Consider the following 13274-nt stretch of genomic DNA (forward strand, 5'->3'; position numbering starts at 1 on the left):
TTACACCCCTGGCACTACATATAATACAATTTCCTTTCTTCTTTGGCTATTTTCCTTCCTTCCTTCTTTCTCTTCCTCCATCTTGCAGCTTTTACTGTCATTCACGCATTATTGCACTAGATCCTGTGAGGACTTCGGGGAATACAGAAATGCAGATGAAATGAGCCACTAGTCTAGTGGCTCAAATAGCAGAGGATAGAGAAGGAAGGCTGAGGGCAGGGATTCTAGCACTCACCTACTGTCTTCCCAGGACCTTATGCTGGGTTTCAGACAAGCACCTATTTCCTGAGCACTTAGTGGATGGCAGGACAGATGGATGGATGGATGGATAGATGGATGAAGGAATTGTCTGAATGTGGACAGCAGTGTTCTAATTTCTGACTCCGTAGAATGGTGGAAGGTTCCCCTCCCCTGCCCATTGCTTTTTCTGTTTCAGCAACCCCTTTCAATGGGAAAGGCTGGGAACAAGAGAATCAAATTGGCATTCTGGAGCTCTTTATTTAGCAATTTGCTCTGTCTGAGTTAATATATGGGTTAGGTTCCCTGTGAACGACACTCTCCTAACTCTGGCAACGTCATAAAGACACTCAGCTGCTGTATGTCTGGCAAATTAATGACTACAAGCCCAAGGGATGGAGGGATGGGAAAATGTTAACATTAAAAAAAATAACCTTAAGCAAATTCAGAAGAAAATGAAACAGGCCTCACCCACCCACCCCCAGCTATATAAAACCTCTTAAACAAAATATTACAGAAAATAATACTTTAAACTTTGTGCTTATTAAAACAATCCCATCCAGAATGCAGAAAAAAAAAAAGACAGAAAGGGAAATTAGATGGGAAAAAGAATAAAAGAATCTTGGGAAGATATGGAAGTAGAAGAGGAAGGAAGAACAAGAAAAATTAGAGGTGGCTCCATGCTGAGATGACAGGGCAACAGGAGAGGTTATGAGCAGTGGGTTGAGTCTCAGAGGCAGGTCAAAGAGAACCTTCCAAGGACCTGAGCAGCAGAGGTGGGTGAGGTGGGATGTCCTTTTCCGAGTCTCCCAGCTCCAGAGGGTAAAATGAGGCTGACCATCAGGAACGCCTCCTCTGTGGCAGGTGCTGTGCTTTTACACTTAGACATCCTGCTCACAGCAACCCTGAAAGGAAGGCAGTTACGCCCATTGTGTTGGGGACAACACTGAGTTCACAGGTTGTCAGTCATGGAGCTGAGGCTCTGGACAAGTACCCACCTGTGGACAGCACGTTGCTGTCCATGGAGGACTCCCTTATCTAACTTAAGCCTTAAGACAACATTGTGAAATGAACATTCTTTGTTTTGTATGGCAAGAAATGGAGACTTTGAGGCTTTGAGGGAGTCACTCACACTCACAGCTAGCAAGAGGCCAGGATGCATGTGAGCTGGGACACAATCTAGTGACCCTTCTATTTTACCATATGGACTTCCTAAGGAAGTAGACAGTTCCCTGAACAACACTCCATCGCCAATTTCAGCCTGTAACTTGTGAGTCTGTGTAGGCTGAGTACCAGACCAACAAGGTACCACATGGAGGTTGGGCTGATGTCCCACGGTCATCCTGTGACTCTGCATGGAATGGGGACTCTGAGCCTTAAAAATAACCATATGGTTATATGATGTAATAAGTCAACTACTGAGTATTTACCCAAAGAAATCAAAAGCACTCATTCAAAAAGACATGTGCACCCCTATGTTTATTGCAGCATTATGTACAATCGCCAAGATACAATCGCAACCTAAGTGTCCACTGAGAGACAAACAGGTAAGGAAGATGCGGTATATATATTTAATGGAGTATTACACAGCAATAAAAGGGATGTGATCTTGCCATTTGCGACAACACAGATGGACCTAGAGGGTATTAGGCTAAGTGAAATAAATCAGACTGAGAAAGGCAAATTCCATATGACTTCACTCAAGTGTGGCATCTAAAGACCAAAACAGGGGCACCTAGGTGGTTCAGTCGGTCAAGCATCCGACTTCAGCTCAGGTCATGATCTAGTAGTTTGTGATTTCGAGCCCCACACTGGACTCACTGCTGTCAGCACGGGGCCCACTTCAGGTCCTCTGTCCCTTTCTCTCTCTGCCCTTCCCCTGCTTGAACTCTCTTCCTCTCTCAAAAATAAACATTAAAGCAAACAAACAAAAAGCAGAATCAGATCTATAAATACAGAGAACAAACTGATGACTGCCAGAGGGAAGGAGGGTGGGAGATACAGGATTCCAATTATGGAATGAATAAGTCACAGGAATAAAAGACACAGCACAGGGAATATAGTCAATGATATTTTAATAGTGTTATATGGTGGCAGATGGTAGCTACACTTGTGGTGAGCATAGAATAATGTATAAAGAAGCTGAATCACTGTGTGATACACCTGAAACTAACATAATATTGTGTGCCAAATATACTCCAATAAAAAAGAAAAAAACAAACAACCCCCCACAATGGAACGGTTATTTGGTTTATGCTCCCAGACAGTACAGCAATCTTGTTTATAGCAGCCCCCAAATATGGCCCTAAAAGATAATGATTCTCATTCTAATAATGAGGGGGTTCACTGCTACCCAATGGGGCTACTGGTTCCACTGCCAGCTAGTTCTAGCCACAAGAAAATTACTGTTCTGAATCCAAGTCTCTTTCTCTATAACTTCTACCTTTTGGTTCTGCTTTTTCTAGAGTGACAAAGTCTTTAAACACAGCTGTTATGTCTCCCCTTCTTTTTCTCTTCTCTAGTCTAACCTTCCTCGGTTCCTTCACAAACTGGTTATAAGACACTCTCTCTGATGCCCTTTCCATTCCCGATCCCTGTTCATGAAGTATACTCAAGTTTGTCTGTTTCCCTTGCCACAGATACTATTAAAATGGTTTAAAACACAGTTAATGTGCTCTAAGGATTATGGAGTCCAATGAAATCATTACTACTCTTTCACTGCGCATGTGACTTTTACTGTCACAATTAGGAGAATGTTAGCTTTTTCAGCAACCGCTTTGTTGGGAAGAAAGATACATAAACAATCTCTTGCAGTAAGGCATGATGAGTGCTGTGAAGGAGGTGGGGACTGTCCTGTGGAATCGCAGAGAAGGAGCAGCTAATGCAGCCTGAAGGAAGCAAAGAAAGCTCTTGGAGAGGATACTGGAACGACTCAAAGTAAGAGTTAACCAGGTGGAGAGAGTGGAAGAGCTTTCCAGGTAGATGGAAAAGATTTTGCAAAGATGAGCTGGCATGAGAGAACACGGCAGCACTGCTCCCCTCCCCCGCCTCGCCGTTCCTCTTTTTTTCAATTTTTCTCTGGCTTCGCTTCCCTCTCAGATGTTCTTTTCTGTCAAGGCCTAGGATAAACTATGTTCTCTTGTTTTAAGAAGTATCCTTTGTATGGAGTTCAAAATTCTTCTTACAACACCTGTGTACCACGAGTATAAAGTGAGCGTTAAATAGCCTAAGCACTGGCAATGGTATGGTCATAAGTATTTTGAGCCTGCTCTTCTTTTCAGAGGCGGTACTTCTTTTTATCTTAATTTTTTTTTTATTTTTATTCATTTTTTAGAGAGAGAGAGAGAGAGAGAGAGAGAGAGACAGAGCGGGAACAGGGGAGGGGCAGAGAGACAGAGGGAGACACAGAATCCAAAGCAGGCTCCAGGCTCCGAGCTGTCAGCACAGAGCCTGACACAGGGCTTGAACCCATGAACCTCGAGATCACGACCTGAGCCGAAGTTGGACGCTAGCCAACTGACCCACCCAGGCGCCCCTCAGAGACGGTACTTCTACATCAGCGGACTGTTTGATTGGGGTAGAAAAGCAAATGGCGCCTCAAGTATTCAAAGGCAGCCAAGGTTCCTTCAGAGCTGTGAGGTGGACTATGGGGCTCGGGGAGACCTGCACGGGGGTCAGAGCTCTTTGCCCCTTTATCAGCTGACCTGTCTTTCTCTTCAGTGCCTCTAGCCGGTCATGTTTGAAATAAGGCATTTAAGGATCTCTGAAGTCTTGTTTCTAAGGTTATTATTCACAAACTCTTATCAAGGCTGTTTTCTCAGGCTGGAACGCAGACAGGCTAGGAACCTCACCTTGGCAGGGGAATTCAAGAAACTCAAGACGTGGTAACTCTCCCACCTGCTATTTCCTTCTGCTTGTTCCTTCTCTGCCTTCAGCCTCTCGGTCCTCCAGCCCCTCCTCTGGAAAGTGTACAGTAACTCAAGGCTCCCCTTAAACCTCTGACAGGTGAACAAAGAGAAACACCTCTCACAAATCCATAGAAGAGAGAACAGAACCTTTCATAAAGAACCCTAAACATCCCACCAGAAAGTCCCAAACAGCCCTGAAAAGTGAGAATAAAACTATCAAAAGCTGACAGAGGGTAACAAGCATTATTTCCAACCCACATTTGTCCTTCTAAAAAAAGCCAACCAACTACTGAAAAAACCCCTGAAATGTATGAAATCTAACATCGTTAACATATTTCCTGTCCTCACATAGCTTATAAAAAATGTTTCTGAGCTTTTCCCTGGCTCATTTACAATGACGAGAAGGAGCAAAAAGGAAATGCAACAGATGGGGCTACCATCTTCTCTTGCAGTGATTTATCTTTACTTGAGGTAGCTTGGGCAAGGTTTCAAACAGTTTTTAGATGTACCAATAGCTTATGCCTGGTCCAGAACAATGAAGATGAGGTTCTCTTGAAAAAAAAACACACACAAAACAAAACTGCAGGTTATAAGCCATGTTTACTACTATCTATTTTTGTTACTTCTAAAAGAGATCACCTCAGCTTCCTCCCAAGCCTCCCTGTACTGACTCCATGAGGATCTAATCTGGTGCTGATTTAGAGCTGACAGGTGGTACATGCATAATTAAAGATGACCCAACACAGAATGCTCTCATTCCTGGCATATTATCAGACACTTAAGCAAAGCAATTATCAGTAGGCAATCTTTTCTGTCAACAGAGATAGAGATGAAACATTTCTTCAATTAAGAGGATTCTGCAAGGATGCTGTACATACATCCATCTGCAAATACTTGAAAGTCTTTACAGTTTAATAGTAAGCCAGCTCAATGGAGCACCTTTGACCAGTTAATTCGTGCTACTCCCTTCCCCGTTATCCTGGAAGGTCACATTTTAAACACCAGCATCAAAGTAGGAATCGTTCTGAGGTACTGTCAGAGATCCGGATCCAAGCTGTCACGGAGATCTCTGCGTCTTTCTGCCATAGTCCTATTGGGGTTTTGCAAATATACCAAACCTTCCTCTAAGGCTCAAAGCAAAAAAGGATAGGGTTCAAATAAAAGTAAATTCAATTAAAATTGCAATTTAAAGCAGTCTTCTTTCCTCCTCATGCTCCACCAGTGTCAAAGGATTTGAGAATTGTTATCAAGCCTTAAAACTTCATCAGGAATCTAAGTCATTTAAAGGATTTTTTTTTTCATTTTGAAGAAATAAATATTATTCAAAGGAAGAGGTGTCTTGACAAAACGATGGATTTCCTATTTCAGGTGAAGGGGGGAAGAGGCACTGCATTTCCTAATAGAGTACTGTATTTTTTTTAAAATAAATTATAGTGCATGCACTTTATATAAATGAATGCATTTCAGCTTTCCTTAGAACAGAAATTGCTTTAATGTTATAGTGAGACAAGTGATTTTCTTTTCTTTTTTTAAAGGGTAGTTTATACGTTAATGGGTTTTTTTGAAGCCCATGTAAAAACTGCCTTCCACGAGACAGAGAAACTCACAACGTTTGTGGTGCATATTTTGCCACATTTCACAAGGGGTCTTATTGTTTAAATTCTTATATCCTGATGTCATATGTGAACAAACGACCTTATTGTTCACTTGAACACGTCTTTATAGGATCTCTGGTGGTAGAACTGGTGTTGTTGTTTGCCTTTTTTTTTTCCTCATCAAGTCAGAACAAAAGTCTCTTTTTCTGCAGCACTGGGAACTCGGGGAACACGGCTGTATGTGGCAGTGGTTGTCATTTGGAAACACCATAATGATAATGGAAGCGAAGCGCTAATGTAAATGGGGTGACTTCTGACAAGTAAATCAAGGTCTACAGGGCAGTTTCTTCTACATAGCAGACTTGAAGGTAATGTAAACTAGAAGCACTTAAAAAGACAACTAAGAATCACCCAACGAACTATTAAAGAGGCAGGTCTGCTGGGTAACCAGACCCAATTCCTTCCAAGGTGTGTTTCACTCAAAAGACACTCCATTCAGAATGTTAGGGGAAAAAAATAACCAGTAGTCTTTGGGGAAAATGTAATCAGGCAGAGAAGTGGTGATGACAGTGGCATTGTTAATGGGAGATTCACCAGGACTCAAAGCACAAGTTCATTATATTTCTCAGAACTAAGAATAGCTTCTGAATGAGTACTCACAATTCTCCACAGACCTATACCTCCTAAGGAGCTCCCCCTTCTTCCTTTCCAATTTTGATGTAGGAAAAAGAAGAGAATATAGTCAGACATGGGTAGGTAGGCAGGAACAAAGGAACCTCTATAGGATGGAGAAGCATCTAAACTAGTTCCATTCTAGATGCTGTTACACTTCTTCCATCAGGATTCAGTTCAGAAAAACTCAAAGATGTAGTTTGGGAGCACGCTGCACCAAGAGGCCAGGACAAAGAAATATGTTGCATGCGTACTACTGTGGCAAACAACAAAACACTTGTGAGTTCCCAATCGATGTCATGGATAAAAAGAAAATATGCGATATAAGGCATATACTACCATCAAAATAAACTTAAGAAAAAAGGAACAAATTCTAGTGAGTTTATTTAGGGATAGACTCTCATTTCCCATACAGCAGAGTCCTAGACTTTGTACAGCTTTAGTAAATAAAGCAAAGTCTATAAGCACAGTCTGTATGCTGAGGATAGCACATGGCACTAAGACATTTTATATCATGCTTTTTACACTGAGTTTTTATTTTAGAATCATCAACTAACATTTTTATGTAAGATGGTACCTTACATAAAACAGAACCATCTTATTGTTAACTTAGGTTTTTCCTATCCACCCTCAAAACTAGTTTCCCAAGTACCTTGGTTCTAAGTTTTATGCTCGGATGAATAAAATAAGACTGTAACTATGGCTACCAAATAAAGAGTAAATCACACAGATGATAGATATGGATAGAGTATATTTCGGAAAGAATAAAAATCAAGTCTAAGGTATTATTATTGTCACCGTTACCTATTTGTGTCCTATTTCTGAAGGATTGCTTAAAACCTGTCATTTGGAAGTCTTACAGAGACATTCTGCAGAAAACGATGTGTTCTTCCTGCTAACACATGATCAGAGATGCTTATCAGGTTTATTTCACTAAGGACAAAGTATAGCATATTTAAGAAAGCCAGAATGGATGTTGTTCCAAATCTCTATCCATTGAGGAGAAGACACTTACTTTCTGGTTAAGAAGTGACCATGTTAATTCTAGAGTACCTTGAAATTAGGTTTTTCAAGAACTGGCACTGGAGGTCAAACCAGACAAAGGTGACGAGCACATCTTCAAGGACTCCGAAGGCAGCAGTACAATCAATGCTCTTATTTTCTCCTCCTAATACTTCCCTAGAGATAGCCTGGCAGATGGACCAAAAAAGGGGTGGCCTCACTTCACTGCAGGGGGATGAAAGAAAATAGAAGTGAAAAAATAGTTTTTCTCCACAAACTGCACTCTAGGAATCGACTGTTCTTAACTCTGAGCTCTTTCACAAAACGAAATGCTATGAGCCAGTACACTTTGTCTCCCTTAGGGAGGGAAGGTGATGAGAGGAAACAGTGTTAGGAGAGGATTAAAGAAACATATGTTCTTATTAAAGCAGGGTTTGAAAAGAAATAATGTTACAGAGAGAATGATGATTACCTGGTAACAATGTATGCTGAATCCTCACTAAAAGAAAAGAAAGGCAAGCTTATATTGAATATCTAATGCACCCAGGTACAAATAACAAAAAAGAGAGTCTCACACCAACCAATTTATACAAATTAACTTACAGTTATTCCCTTGTGATTGACCACATAACCTACACCCCAGGTAAATACGATGTGCTTTTACACGAACACATTTGTAACTTCTGTAAACTAATTAACAATGAATACAAAATATCCAGGTAGAATGGAGACCAGTGATTTCCATCCCTGCAGCCAGTTGTACTGTAATATCTTCCACTGGATGCTGACAGCCTTCTCTTCCCCTCTCTCATTCCGACACAATGCCGTCAGGTCTGTCTAAGTAATGTAATTTACTGGAGTGGAATTCCCCTGGTAGCCTGTGCGGCACTGGTGACAGTGTCATTTATACTCCACAGTGTCGTGGCCTGACACTGATACATCAGCCTTCATCCCTCATTCACAGCAGAGCGTGCAATTTCACCTTCTGCTGTGCCCTTCTGTAGTATGCACGTACAAATTTACTCCATTCAGCCCTAATTACAAACCTTGGTTAAAATGCTCTCATTAGATTTATATTTCTCACTCCAAATGTCAATCTTATTGAAAATTCCGATTTTCCTGAGGATTCATCCATTAGCAATAAACTCTAAAGCATTCCATGACTGAGTGCATTAAACTGGCAATGCGGACATGCACTTAAAATACATCATTAGAGTAAATCTCCATTGCAAATGCTTTACATTATTCAACCAAAGGAATAATGAGCTCAGCCCAGCCAGTACCCTCAAATTGCACATGAAGGATAGGTTAAAACTGGCTGTTATCCAGGAAGAAGCACACGGTATATCAATGGGACGGATTTCAGAGTCTCCGTCACTTCTTATGAAGGTGTGGGAGGAAATCACAGTTAAAGCCTAACTTATCATCTTCTCTTGTCTATGGTCTTCACAGAAACGTCAGTCTCTGGCAAAGTACAATATGGCAGGAAAAGATAATGGGGAGTGTATGTATGTGTTCATGGAGGGGACTAAAGCTATGACTGCAATGCCAAGAACTTTGTTAACTTACCCTGAATGATTTGCTCTGCCTAAAAAGCATTCTTCCATTCCATCCAACAGAAAAACTTTAAAAAGCAGCATTGTGTGGATACACTGTAAGAAGCTGGGTACCATTCTAATAAAAGACAGATCTTACTGGTGGAGTTGACCTGAGAAACATCTCCACCCCAGTCTGTTGGGTACTAACATTAAAAACCCAGGGGCGCCTGGGTGGCGCAGTCGGTTAAGCGTCCGACTTCAGCCAGGTCACGATCTCGCGGTCCGTGAGTTCGAGCCCTGCGTCAGGCTCTGGGCTGATGGCTCGGAGCCTGGAGCCTGTTTCCAATTCTGTGTCTCCCTCTCTCTCTGCTCCTCCCCCCTTCATGCTCTGTCTCTCTCTGTCCCAAAAATAAATAAACGTTGGAAAAAAAAAAAAACCCAGAAGCCACAACGATAATGTTGATATGGAAATTACAAGCCAGAAGTTGTATCTGTGAATGGAATGACAGGACAGACCATTAAAAAAAATGTGGAGGAAAAAAAAAAGAAGAAGAAGAAGAACAACAACAACAAGAACAACCAACTAGCAAAATACATCAATTAAAACCTAGCTGGCACTGTTTATATCAGGACCATGTTTTAATTCCTTAGCTTATTGATCTCATTTATCACTTCTTGTCAGGTCCCAGGTGAGGCAAAGTCAAGGTACAGTCAAATTTCTTTTTCAATTTGGTAAATGAAAAAACTGCATCCCACGAAGGTCATGGAGGATGCTGAAGGAAGAGTCTGATGCCAACTCTTAGCATCTAATACTAAAGGTTAACCAAAGAAATTAAGTGATGCCTACACAATTATGATTCTATGATGAAATATACAGTATATTTACTTAAAAAAAATAACTAAGATCTACATCCAGCGTGGGGCTTGAACTCATGACCCTGAGATCAAGAGTTGCATGCTCTACTGACTGAGTCAGTCATGTGTCCCAATGTATTTATTTTTTTAATGGAAAATTTTCGTGGGCAGAAAGACTCTGAGAAGGGCAGGCATACACTCCATTAAACAGTAAATAACTTATTAAAAATAATAAAGTGAAAGAAGTGACAGTAATTGTTTTCTGCCTGTCAGTATCTGGTCATCTCTAGGACTGACCGGTAATCAGAATTATAACAGATGCAATATTTTCTGTAGAGAATTACACCACCATGGAAGCTAACTACTCCTGAAGTTTTGCCCAGTCCCACCTGAAATATTTAAAACTGCACTTAATTGGGGCGCCTGGATGGCTCAGTTGGTTGAGTGTTTGACTTCAGGTCATGATCTTGCCGTTTGTGAGTTCGAGCCCTGCATCAGGCTCTGTGCTGACAGCTCAGAGCCTGGATCCTGCTTCGGATTCTGTGTCTCTCCCTCTCACTTCCCCTCCCATGCTCATGCTTTGTCTCTCAACAATAAATAAACTTAAAAAAATTTAAAAAATTAAATAAAATAAATAAAACTGCACTGGATTAAAACAGCACTCTCTCTTTCATAATGTACATCAGCAGGTACTACAATTTAACATGCACAGATGTTAGAGCTGAAATATCCATGCTTAAACAAAAAACATAGGGAGAAGGTAAAAATAACTGAATATGCTCAACACAGTACCAACCTTAAAAGGAAAGAGAGGCTTACATTGTGCTGATTTAACGGCAAAATAAAGAAATGATCCCCCAGATGGCATCGGTAACCTGTGAAGAACCAAACTACTCTGTAAATGACCTGCAGCTTTCTGTTTGAGAAACACTGGACAAGAGGCTGATCGTGTGTCCATTTAATTCCAAAATCTGTACCCCAGGCATCCAGGGGAACCCCCAAATGCCCCGAAATTCTCCAGCACGTTCATATTTTACAATGGCACAAAGAAGAGTGCTGGTTTTGTACTTCATATATGGTATTTCATTTAATCTGCACAACCACCCTATGAGGTAGGTACTATCCCTGTTCCTTTTTTGAGTGCTCATTTTGTACTTCATATATGGTATTTCATTTAATCTGCACAACCACCCTATGAGGTAGGTACTATCCCTGTTCCTTTTTTCAAATAAAGACATCCAGGCTTAGGAAAGGTTAAATAAACAGATCAAGGTCAGCAAGTAGCTAAGTTAAGATTTGGTCCTGAGTCCTCTTTCTCCCAAAGCTCTTGCCTTGCTTTAACCACCATGCCTCACCCTATCTGCCTCAGTTGGAGATGCCAGTGAGGAATGTGATCTGGAGTCTTCAATTTCCAGACGCTTCTGGAATGACTGCCCTCTTGACTCATCTCGTTTCGCAAATTACATCAAACTGAAAGGCTCAAAACACTTGCAGACATTCTCATTCTCTGGAAATGCCACAGCCACTCAGCCAGTGGAATGGGGACAGCACCATCACCGGGATCACCAAGGTACAAATTTCCCTGTGAACGCTGACGCCACCTCTCTTTGGTGTTTCTTCTAGCCACAAACTGGCACGTTATCACTGACTGTGGTTGCAGTAGACTCAGCAGTCAGATAAAGAGGAGTTTCTACTTGGTTAACTGCTCCTCCAACATCTGTGTCCAAGGAGGGTCCTCCAGAGCAGGCACGCACTCATCCTTGTCCTCCCTCCCCACTGACCCCATCAGTCCACAAACAAGAGGCTTTGCTAATCTCTTGGCCACACCACTAAGAAATCCTCCCCTTCCCGTGCTGCGAGTCTTCAAGAAACAACTTTCTAACAATGAGTCAAAAAGATGATGTTTTAAAAGAGCATTTCAAACAAGGCAATTACTTTTTAAAAAAAGATTCAAGGATTCTATCACTTCTTTCAGCCTTCCATCGACACAATTTGTTTATGTATGAGTCGAGTCTTTCTTCCTTCAGAAGGGGAAAATGCTGATAAACTAGCACATGTAGACAAACAGCGCAAAAACCTGGCTGCCTCTTGCTGCTTAAACAGAGTCACATTTATTTCCCAACGCACCACTTACCAGACAGATGCAAAGATGTGGGCAAGCCAGTCATCAGAATTAACAGAGTGATTGTGCTTGCACTACATATTCTGATTTGTATGAATCTTATTTTTAGCCATGCACAAAGGGCAATAAATGGAAAATCTTATTCTAACCGCTACTTTTTCTGGGCCACCCACACTGCTCCACCTACCGCACAAGTTCACAAATGTAAAAAACCCAACGCAGGGTTTGTCCTAACAAGGGATGCAAAGAGGCTAAAACGTGTGACATTTTTTCCAGTTAGTGTTGGTACTTTCACTCTTTTTCTGTATCAGGACTTTCAGGGAAAACAACATTGACTTATCTATGGGCATTTTCCGAGACTCCACGTTGGTATGCCATTCAGCACACAGGCAGTTGTGATTCGCAAGGCACGGGCACCAACCTGCTGCGAGCCGCATGTCAACCAACCTTCAGCAAAGAAATGCACCCACAAACATTTCTGTATATTCAGGAAGGTGATACCTACAACATTTTGTTCTGAGACAATGCCAACGTCTTAAAAGTTCCTCAAATGAACGAAAATGGTATCAGACACATAAATGTTGCTAAAGCACAGCAGGCTCTCGTAAAGGATCTTACCCAAGTGAGGTCAATATTGCTGCTCCTCAGTCTGCCTTTAGTTTGCAGTTGGACAATGTTCACCGAGGCGGTTACCTCCTTGCCATCTCCCTTCCCTGTTGTGCATTCCCCTCCCTGCCTGCCCTGTCCACAGTCCCCACCGCATCTCAGGCAGCTCACCAAGCATTAACTCACACGGCTGCCACACCCGCCAAGCAGCTGATACTGAGAGACAGACACTTTGAGAGCAAACAACAAAAACACATTGACGAAGAGGATGTTTTCTAGGGGCGTAGAGAGGATAGAGATGAGAGTCTATTTTCGATGACTCTCTCCTTAGACTTTTAATGAAAAGTTAAATGATTAAGGTCCCAGGGTAGCAATTAAAATGCTTGTTCTTCTGAGCCCTCTGCAAACCTCAACAGCAAACATATGCAGGTAGTGATCAATATTTAAAAGTCAATTCAACAAAATAATTAAGACGCGAAAGGAGGCAACTCTGAGAAAGGCATCTTTCTTTACCTGTGTGCTTGCTCATTATCCAGAAACTAGAGGAAATGTTCCGTCATCCTCTGGTAGTTAACACATGCCCTGCAGAGCTAACACCTTCTTCCGATAACGCACGGTACAAGAGCAGCCCTGATGAGGTGTATCAGAAAATCTTTTTTGGGTTATAGTCCACTCTTGTCAGACCTTCTGACTAGTGCTGTAAAAACACGGGTAATTAAGTGTTACGAAAAAGTGGGTC

General features: G+C 41.7%; 1 protein-coding gene across 5 annotated transcripts in view; it reads right to left on the reverse strand.

Annotated features, from left to right (window-relative positions):
* The window catches only part of BACH2 (BTB domain and CNC homolog 2), a 356180-nt gene that overhangs the window by 130288 nt on the left and 212618 nt on the right, over nucleotides 1-13274 (reverse strand). The window contains exon 4 of one of the 5 annotated variants that reach the window (XM_032593219.1): nucleotides 13049-13232. The exons of the other annotated variants lie outside the window; for them this stretch is intronic. The gene's annotated coding sequence lies outside the window, so the exon portion shown is untranslated. The remainder of the gene's footprint in view (nucleotides 1-13048; nucleotides 13233-13274) is intronic. 5 annotated transcript variants of the gene reach the window in all.

This window comes from Lynx canadensis, chromosome B2 (assembly GCF_007474595.2).
Source record: "Lynx canadensis isolate LIC74 chromosome B2, mLynCan4.pri.v2, whole genome shotgun sequence".
In the NCBI taxonomy this organism is placed as follows: domain Eukaryota; kingdom Metazoa; phylum Chordata; class Mammalia; order Carnivora; family Felidae; genus Lynx; species Lynx canadensis.